We start from the raw sequence: 10,523 nt of genomic DNA, 5'->3' as shown, positions 1-10,523 counted from the left end.
GGATATGCACATGGATTATGTCAGGCTGCGAACAAGTTCAAGTTCAATTGGAAACCTGGATGGAAAAGTAACCTAGATAACTTATTTGATCACTTCTGGTGTTAAAACTGCATTAGCAATTTTCCTTGCATTGTTTTTGCTGTTCCTGAGACAGTAATAGTGCTACTATTTCAGGAACAGTGGGTATCACTGCTTAGATTTCTCACATCAATAGCACCTTTTCCTTGCAGTTCTGACCATGGGAAGACGACCTTGCACAGTAATACTATTCAATTTGCACTCTTCAGCTACTGGAGAATGTTGGCGAGAGATGGGTGCATGCTGCAATGATAGAGAAATGGCAGAACTTCTTCTGGGAATGAGTGAGGCAGGGGTGGTGGAGGAACTTGCACAGGCTTCTGAAGGACATTGTGTGCAGGCAGCAGCTTTGCACAAAGCAGTGGAGGCACCTTTGACTTTGTGTGCAGTCTGCAGATGCACACTCTCAAACAGGAGCCTGGACTTGGAAGTTTTCAGAGGTCACAGATGTAAATAAGGAGGGAGAGCTGCCTGGACATTGCTCCTGCAGGAAATGTGGTTGGAGGGTGCCTCCGTAAGCTTGAGGTTCTTGATGCCCCATTTTCATCAGGTGTCTTTATCATTTTTATTCATTTCTTCTCTGAACATGGACACTACTTCATTCTTCATGGGATTTCTGGCCACTTAATTTTGAGAGGAAACACTGATACCACTTGGAGTATGGTGCCTGGGGTACAGTTTGGACCTGTCTTGATTCGTTTTGCAGAAATGTGCAGCATTCTACCTATGGCTGCAGGAGATATGTTTCTGAGCACTTAAATTGTGTTCAGTTTGAGCCTTCAGTATTAAAGTTTTTCTGTAAGTGAGTACTACCAGTCATCTTTAAGACCAATCTAGCACAAGATGTTGCAGAAACAACTTTTTGGTATGCTATTACTATCAACATTTAGGTAAGCTGGATGCCAGAGAAGAATTCTAGGGTATATGATATGTCCATAGTGTTGGCATTAACTCTCCCAGAAACATGGGCACAAATATTGGTTAACACCTGAGGTATGACTTTTTTCTCTCTATGTACCACTGGTTATTCTGTACAGACATTCCTAGGCCATTGTAATCTGCCCCTTTAACTTTGTTATCCCAAACAGCTCATTGAGTTCCAGATAGGTTTGAAATTGTTTTCCAAAGTAGGTTGAATGCTCATAGGAACAAGACCTAAAAAGGATAGAACAGAAAACTTTAAAAATGAAAGCTGAAACAGCTCTGTATATAGTTATTGCATTGATCACAGTTGGAATGCAGTTCTGGACACCCTGTTTGGAAAGATAAATTGGCTTTGGGTGCCTGCTGTAAATTTACCACAATTATATTTGGTCTCCAGAAGTTAAAATGAAAGGAGAAATCATCCAAATTTGAATTATGCCTCTTGTAATTTAGAATAGCAGATTTTTCAAATGGGGAACTGAAAGGTAGATTGAAATTAATTCCACTGATTAGGGAGTTTAGAACCAGGGGATATAATTTTAGTTTGGAATTTCCTTTTCAGGGAGTTGGGTTATGTAGAATTATACTTAGAGATTTGTAGGAATTTGTAATTATCTTATGTTAATTGATTCCACGGTAACTATTAACTCTGAATTGAATTGGTTTATTGTCACGTACTGAAATACAGTAAAGCTTTTGTGTGCCATCCAGACAGATCATCCTATACACAAGTATATCGAGGTAGTAATAATAAAGAATGCAGAGTGTGCAATGCAGGTAGAAAAAATGCAAGGGCCTCTAGTTGGATTGGGAGATCATGGGTTCATCTTTTAGCACATGAAAAGTCTGTTCAAGAGTCTTGATGACAGCAGGATAGAAGCTGTCCTCAAGCCTGGTGGTATGTGTTCTCAAGCTTTTATCTTCTGCCTGGCAGGGTTGGGAGGGATCCTTTATTATGCTCAAGGCAGCAGGAAGTGTGAACGGAGTCAACAAAGGGGAGGCTAGTTTGCGTGATGGACTGGGCTGCGTTCACAACATTCTGCAATTTCTTGCAGTCATGGGCAGAGCAGGTGCCATACAAGCTGTGGTGCATCTGGATGGGATGCTTTCTATGGTGCATCAATATTTTTTTAAAAATTGAGTCATTGTGGACACATCTAATTTCCTTAGCCTTCTGAGGAGGTAGAGGTGTTGTGTGCTTTCTTGGTTGTAGCATCCATGTGGCTGGACCAGGACAAACTGCTGGTATTTACACCTAGGAACTTGAAGCCCTCAACCAACCATCTCCACCTCTGCACCATTGACACAGATCGTCCACCCTCCTTCCTGAAGTTAGTGACCAGCTCCTTCTGACATTGAGGGAAAGTGTTACCTTGACACCATGCCACTAGGCTCTCTATCTCCTTCCTGTACTCATTGTTTGAGATCCAGCCCTCTATGGTGGTGTCATTTTCAAACTTCTAAATGGAGTTAGAGCAGAACTTAGCATGCATTCATAAGTGTAGAGAGTATAGCAAGTGGCTGAGAACACAGCCTTGCAGTGTTGAGGATGACCATGAAGGTGAGTTTGGCAATGCATTTGTTTGGAGTTAGGGTATTGAAGGCGCAGCTATAGTCAATAACGTAATCTGATGTAGGTTTCTTTGTTATCCAAATGGTCCAGAGATGAGTGTAGGACCAAAGAGATGATTTCCACCGTGTACCTGTATCAGTGGTGGGTAAATTGCAGTGCATCGAAATTGGGAGGCTGTGGTTGATGTATGCATGACCAGCGCCTCAAAGCACTTTATAACAATGGATGTCAGAGCTACCAGACAGTAGTCATCAAGGCGCATTACCTAATTTTTCTTTGGCACTGTAGTGATAGTGTTCTTAGTGGATGGGAACCTTGGATTGAAGTAGGGAGAGGTTAAAGATGTCTGCAAATACTCCCACCAGCTGACCTGTGCAGGTTTTGAGGATATGGCCAGAGATTCCATTTGGGCCAGATGCTTTTTGTGGGTTCACTTTCTAGAAGACAGATCTGACATCTGCTGTGGGTATGGGTGCATCAGAGGCTATTGCAGTGAATGGCTTCATTTCACTGACCTTCTGTTTGAAACATGCAAAGAATGCATTGAGCTCATCAGGGAAGGGTGCATTGTTGTCAGCAATACTGCTCAACTTCACCTTGCTGATCTTGCTAGATTTTTATTAACCTAGGGCTTTAAGGGATACAGTGAGAAGTCAGGAATATAAAGTTTGGTCACAGAATGCCACATCTCTTTGAATGGTACAGTAGGATTGGGAGGTAATGAAAGCCACTTGTGGTCCTAAGTGGTACCACAATAAAGAATTGGCATTTCCACTAGCTTTTCAGAATGGAATCAAAATGGATTAAAGGGTTCTGGGATTATCTAATCAAAATATTAAAATGATATAGTAGATATGGAGCAATTATTTCTTGTAGATGAAATCCAGAACCAGAAGGGAATAATAAAATTATCATCAAGACCATGTAGGAGTGAAATGAAGAACATTTTTCATGATTTGGCATTGCTGGCAAAGCCCCATTCATAATTTCTCGACTAAGTTGGCCATTTCAGAAAGCAGTTAGGAGTCAACCGAGTTGCATATAGGCCAGACTACGAAAGGAAGGCAGATTTCCTTCCCTGAAGGGCATTAATAAATTTTTTACTTATGTTTAACTCTACTCGCAGAGTGAATCTGAGTATATTTCATTAAAACACACAGCTTTTAAGGTAGAACATAAAATGAAAAATAATGACATACTGGAGAAAATGTATTGCTTACTACAGCAGTGGATGTAGACAGTTTACTGCAAGTCTTCTTGGAATGCAAAATTATTTTATTGCCAGCAATCACTTGAGTTTCTTCAGCGTAAAGGATTCTGGGCAAAAAATGTTAACAACTGAAGTACAACTCTGGAAACAGACGTCATTATGTCATTTCGAACACACAGCAAGAGGATTTTTTTCCATTACGCTCTAACTTTTAGATGCCACTGCAAGATATTAAACTAAAACAATGTACATGACTGGTTTAACCCTGTAAGTACAGTCACCCTTTAAAAATGTGATCTTTCCGATAATGGAGTCAGTAATTTAAATTTGCAGAAAGCTCAAGGTATTAATACTCAGTAATAATGTTTATTGAGGTATAATTAAATGATTTTTTTTAACTGGAGTAACCAAGGATGTCCCTGAGCTTTTCTCTTGTCCATACAGAATTAGCTCTTCTCAGCCAACACACATGTCTGAGGCTAGATGGTCATCAAATCTTCCATCTTGTCTTGGAAGCAACAGGACTAGGTTTATTCTACCATTTACTACCAAAGCCAGTGCAGGAAAAAATGCAGAAATAGTTTGAGGTGGATATCTCTAGGGTGAACAATCATGTTATATTTTCAAGTTCTTGTAGAGAATCCCAAAAAGCTGTAATATGCAATGAAGACCAGCCAATGCTGGGAAATGGCATTGCTGTTACAAGGTTTGTTGTGTTTGGGCTATTCAAAACAATGATGTGGATGGATCAGCAGAGCTCTAAATAGCAGGGCACAGAGGAGCTTGTGGGGTGTTACAGCAGTGCAACGGATTGGTAGGATGTCTGAAGTATATGCCCTGGATAGGTACCAGTAGTTCCTTGGAGCTTTAATAAGTGGCCTCCTGGGCACTAGGAGAATGTGCAGGGGTGATTAGTTGACTTTCATTTCTAAAATTTGGTTAGGAATGTCTATCTGTAGTGGCTTTTATTTTTGTATTGAGGCCAAGTGGGTGCTTTGATCGGTGTCTCCTTCTCATAGAAGGAAGGTGTGGGACTGTTGCTGGGTGCAGTTACTGTTTTTACACTCCAGTGCTTGGACAAACTGGGCAGTAAGTGACTGTTAGCTGCTGCTTTCCTCTTCCTTCTCTGGCTCCTGCTGAAGCTGCTTACCATGCATGTGAAGGCAAGGTTCTGCAAGGAGCACCGGGGGTTTCTGGATCTTGGTGTGGCAGGAGCTCCTCGAGTGGTGCAGTCAGCAGAACTCTTTCATCATAGCTGTAGTCTATTCTATCACAAGTCATATAGTAGCATGGCTTTTAATGCATGTTGTGAGCATACATGTAGTGCATTGGAGTTAATAGCATGTTATCAATGAATAACCCTTGTTGCCTTTTTAGCCACCCTTTGCTTTGCTGTGATGGTTCATATGCAATTTGCACATCAGTCCTGCAAAACTACAGCCTCATGGCCAGTGTGCAGTATATTCACTACAGCCATTATTCAAAGTCTGTGGTCTTGCACTAGCTGGACACTGGGAGAATAGGATACCTTTTGGTCCTGGGAAAGGACAGAGCTGGCATGCAGAGTGTGCAAAGTGATGTGCATCCTGTGCCATTTGAAAGGCCTACCAATGCTGGGTGTTTCCTGTAAACTGATTTCTGACTGACAAGAGGGTAATGTAATCAGATTTCTTTGAATAGTTGGTCTCCATGATGTATCTTGTGCAGCAGTAATAACAAGTAGCGAGATGTTACAAATATCTCCAGCCTGGAAAGAAATGGCACAGTGAAGGTCATTGCCATTTTCTCTGATGTTGATTAAGGCAAGGTGGTATTTTCCCTACTTTGAAGTTGAACATGACTGCAGAATTTTCAGTGGAAAACATATTCTGACTGAAGCATGGACTTCACATATTGTCCCCTACTAAGGTGCAGAGGCACTGCTACTTAAACTCAGTAATTATGGCCTCCTGCTTAATGCCCTTCTCTCCTACTAACTTATCCTGCTCTCTTTGCCATCTGCTTATTCTCAATCATACTGTACTCCAAAGGGGATGACTAGTAATGTAGTCGTATCTGGGAGAAACTAGTTTGTTCCACTGAATGAATTATCTGATTGTCAGTTTGTGTACAAAGTGGCTGCTACATTATGACAGTGACTACACATTAGTCAATAAGTATGGTCACTTTATTTTAATGTGCTGTTGGACATCCTGAGAGAGAAATAAGCAGAAGTACCTTATTTCTCTTTTTTGGTCAAATATCCTGTTCCTTGACTTCTCACATTTAAACAGAGATTGAAGAGTTTACCAGTAAAATGCAAATAGGTTTCTTCAGATAATTAATAAAATGCATGTTATTCATTCTCTGGGGGGTGGGAGAGAAATCATAATTTCCAAAGATTAAGTTGTCCTTTTTGTCACCTGCATCCTGAAAAATAATGTACTGCAAAAGGAGCTGCTCTTAAGGCAAACAGCAACTTAAATGTATGAATTAAAACAATGCACACCCAGATTCTTCCATTGAAAAAGGTTTTTAAAACAAAAAGCAGAAACTGAGCTTACTTCAGAACCTTCATTTGAATACTACAATTATTTAAGTACAAAAGGATACCATAACATTATTTTTTGATTTCCATCTATTGGCCTATTTTTTTTATATATTCACAAACAGCTAGTTAGACATACTGAGGAGCAGAAATTATCCACAGAAACTCTTTATCAACAACATTGTAATGTGAAGTTCCCTTATCAATAGCATCAGTGTTCCCTTTTATACAATCACAGTGCCAGACAGTTTCACCTTCTGGTATCTCTGCAGACATCCTTCATGACTTTCACAAGATTATCATCTGATTAAAGTAATCTCATTTTCCACAATTGACCTTTTGTCTTCCTGTCAGAGTGGCAACTTTAGTAAAGCTGGTGATCCAGTTTCAAACATCCTTTAGAGCAAACAACCATACCTCTTTTTTAAACTATGTAAAGAAATATTTCCTGATATTACTCCTACATTTGTCCTCAAGATCATGCAACATCTGGTCCTCAGTAATTTGAAAAGCCTGAAACAAGTGACTCATCGATGAATGCACAAGCCTCTCATTTACAATGATGAGATTCTGAGGCTGGTTTATGAACTCAGTTTCCATTGTTAATGCTATGGATTCTGCCCCATTTTATGCCATAAAGAAAATTTCTGCTTGTGCACTTCCTTATCCAAAAAGTACATTCAAACAAAAGCCAAAATCTTCATCTGTCTTTATACCTCAGCCTTAACCTACTTTCCTCTACAGTCAATAACTCACAACTTTACCAGATTAGCAGCCTATACACCATTATTATGTCCTAAAGTGCAAATGCTTTTGGAGCGACTAATTAACACAGCTTGAAACACACAAGACGCACCAGTTAGATGGCCAATTACTTATTTTCTTCTGAAGGCTTTTGATTGAGGATTTTCTTAATAAAGACATCAGAAACATTCACTTTAAACTCTTTGCAGGTGTGCAAGAGGGTCAAATGAGGAAGATTTTAGGTCACTATAAAAGCAACAGAGGCATTGGAGAAAATGAAAAAAAACTTCAAAGAATACCAAAACTGAAAGGCTATCTCCAATGTGAAAGATTGAAAAGGCTCTGATCATCTTCTCAAGAAAAGATTAAGACTAAGAAATGACAAATCGAGCCAAGCTGATATGAAGATACGACTCTGTTATTATAAATGAAGCTGTTGGAATTTTTGGGGGGGGGGGGTGGGAGCGGGCGGGGTGGGCATTGAGGAAGGGAAGGCATCACCTACATCAGGAAAGCAGTGTTACTGCTCCCACATGGTTAAATTCTACTACAAAATTGGGCTTAAGTACATTTGCAAAATATCACAAGGTTAAATCTTGGCAGCTACTCAGAAGAAAAAACCCCATGTTCACCAATCAGAACGAGCAATTGTAGAAACAAATCAATCTGTGCTGTGAAACGTCTTAAACATTCTTTCCCTTGCACATTCACTTTCGGCCAAGTTTCGTGGATGACTTTGGTCTTTCTGTTTCTGTCTCTCCTGTGTGTTTAACGGGAGTATATTGAGCAGCCTTACAACATGTCAAATATTCTGTTTTTCCACTATTTTGATTTTACTAATAACTTGTGAACAGTAACAGTCATGGGGTTTCACGTGTGGATGTTGGCAATAAGTGTTGCTCTCCTTCAAGGCTGTTGTCTTATGCAGTCCTCCTACTTTGGTGCTTCCTTTGGCTTGGAAACTTCCTTGGTTAATTCCACGTTACAGGTACTGGTTTTTATACATCAGCTGTGTTAATATGCAGCACTAGCAAATTGTTTCATATGAAGTATATCTAGCTTGGTTTATTGACTGTTAAATTGCACATGTCAGGTGCATGTGTATTACAGAGGAATCAATCTGCCGTGCTCCCAAAGCCCAGATGAAATTTGCGTTGCTTTAAACTGCTCTTACTCCAGAACTCGAGCAGTGGAAGACAGCGACTACACAACAAACTGGTGCTTGATAGGTGGAGTGACTGTCGTTCATCTCAACACTAATCCTTTGCATATAAGGTAGGTGGGTTCTTTTTTCATTCTAATATATGCTGTGTGACATTAGCCAAAATATTGGATCGTTGGATTGAGAAGATCTGTCCTTCTTCCCTTCACTGATTTATTTTCATCCCCTCCTTCAACTTAATCCTTAATCCCTAACTCAGCAACAATTTGAAGCCCCTCTCCCATTACCTACTACCCTGCCCAAATTCATTGCTTGAGATCCACCTCCTCCCTGATTAACCCTCTTATCACTCAACTGAGCACTCACCAATGATCACAAATACTCGCAATCGATCCAGTCCTTCTGAAACTGCAGTCATTCAAAAAACCTAACCTTGTCTCATTAGTAAGCTCCAATGATTCTCTGCTTTGTACACTTTCTTGTCCAAAATTATTTAGTTGTTGCCTCTCTCTTCCCTCTTCCACCAGCTTCTGGCTTGAAGCTTTTTCTCTTCTCAGTCCACAGCTTTAAGATACCTTGGTCAAAATCAGTCTAATCTCTGTGAGAAACTGTGGCTCTTTATCCTTCCTTGTCTCCTTAACCTTGCTACAGTTACTTGACCTTGCCTTTCAAGCCGTGCCATATCACTGCCTATTCTACTCCTCCCTGCATGCAAGTAGTATCATCTTATAGACAAAGAGCTCTCCTCAACCCTGGCAATACCCAACTCTATTTCTCTATCACTTTTCTTGATATCTTGTACTGTCGGAATGTCTTTGTGACAAACATCATGGATAAGCCAGTATCTACACCAAGAACATAAAGACCAAAAGATCCAGTCTTAAACCCAACCAAAGTTTCCCAGCCCCTTCCCTAGTTACAAACACAGTTTGACTCTCATTACACACATAGTGAGCTTCAACTCTCATATTTCATCCTTCACCAAGAGGATCGACTTCTTCCTTTAAAACCTTGTTCACTTTCACTTCCATTTTAGCCACTTCATCATCTCTAGACTTGAATTATCCACACCCAGCTTCCATGCTCCAGAAATCAATTTGTTCAGACTTCTTTCTTGCATCATGTTGTGCACAGCTATTTGCTCTCCCTGACCTACATTACATTTCCATCTCACAATGGATCAGAGTCAAAATGCCCTTGTTTATAAATCAGTTCATGCCCCTGATTCCACTTATCCTCTCTGACCTTATCCTTCACTCCTCTGAATCTGCCTCTGCTACTGCATCTCTGTTTCACCTTTAACCACTTACACAGTGACACATCCTTCAACACTCTATCTCTACATTTATAAGTCATTTGTTCAACATGTACTGTTTGATGAAACTTTGGGATACTTCTAACCCTCCTGCAATGAATTGATGCCTTCCAAGACTTCCCCAACCTTCCCTCCCCTCTCCCTCTTAACCTGAGAAGACATTTTCCTACATGAAGTGCAGTATATATTTAAGTTGCATTGTATGTTACTATTCTGTCAGATAATCCCATCAATACAAGAGATAGCGATCTTCTCACTCAGAGGCATTACTGAAACACAGTGAATTAGAGTATGGAACTCAGGACAACAAGTGAAGGCACTGCCAAATAAGGTCTGACATGCCAGAATCTCCATGCTTGGTTCCACAAATAGTATTCCTGGTGAAAAAGGTTCCGTGATGAGAGTGGAGTAACACAGCTGTAGAATCATTCAGTTAGGTCTTAATTTGGTTCCATGGGTAGGGTGAGATCTCCACAGGGTTATTGTTAGAAGATGCCTTGGCTTGGCACTGAAGGAAACTGCATTGCTTGGGATATCCATTGGAGCATTAAATAGTTCATAAACAAAAAAAGATTTTTAAAACATAATGAGAATCTGAATATTATTATTCATAGTTTCAGAGCATTCAAATTTTGTGGACTAAGGCAAAAATCCTTGTCATATTGCAAGTGCAGTTCGTGGCTTGATTCTGTAGACTGATAACCCAGTACAACCATGGCATGGGTTGCAGTTTGTTAGTTGAATTCAATATTTTCAGGTAACTCACTTTCTTTGTTTGTATTAGAACTAGCCAGTTACCCATTTGTAATATTAACTCAGCTTTTCTCTCCCACTGACACTGCCTGTTTTACTGGGCATTTACTACAGCTCTGATGTGTACCTTTGTTTTTACATGTCCCCTTGTTTGTTTTCTCTTTCTCTATAGAGGAAGTAAGCAGTAAGGAATGCAATTTCCTTTTAAAATTATGTCTGTTTCATTCAATATTTTAA

Source organism: Pristis pectinata, chromosome 14, assembly GCF_009764475.1.
Source record: "Pristis pectinata isolate sPriPec2 chromosome 14, sPriPec2.1.pri, whole genome shotgun sequence".
NCBI lineage: Eukaryota > Metazoa > Chordata > Chondrichthyes > Rhinopristiformes > Pristidae > Pristis > Pristis pectinata.
The sequence above is the reverse complement of the archived record's forward strand: the minus strand, read 5'-3'. Positions refer to the sequence as shown.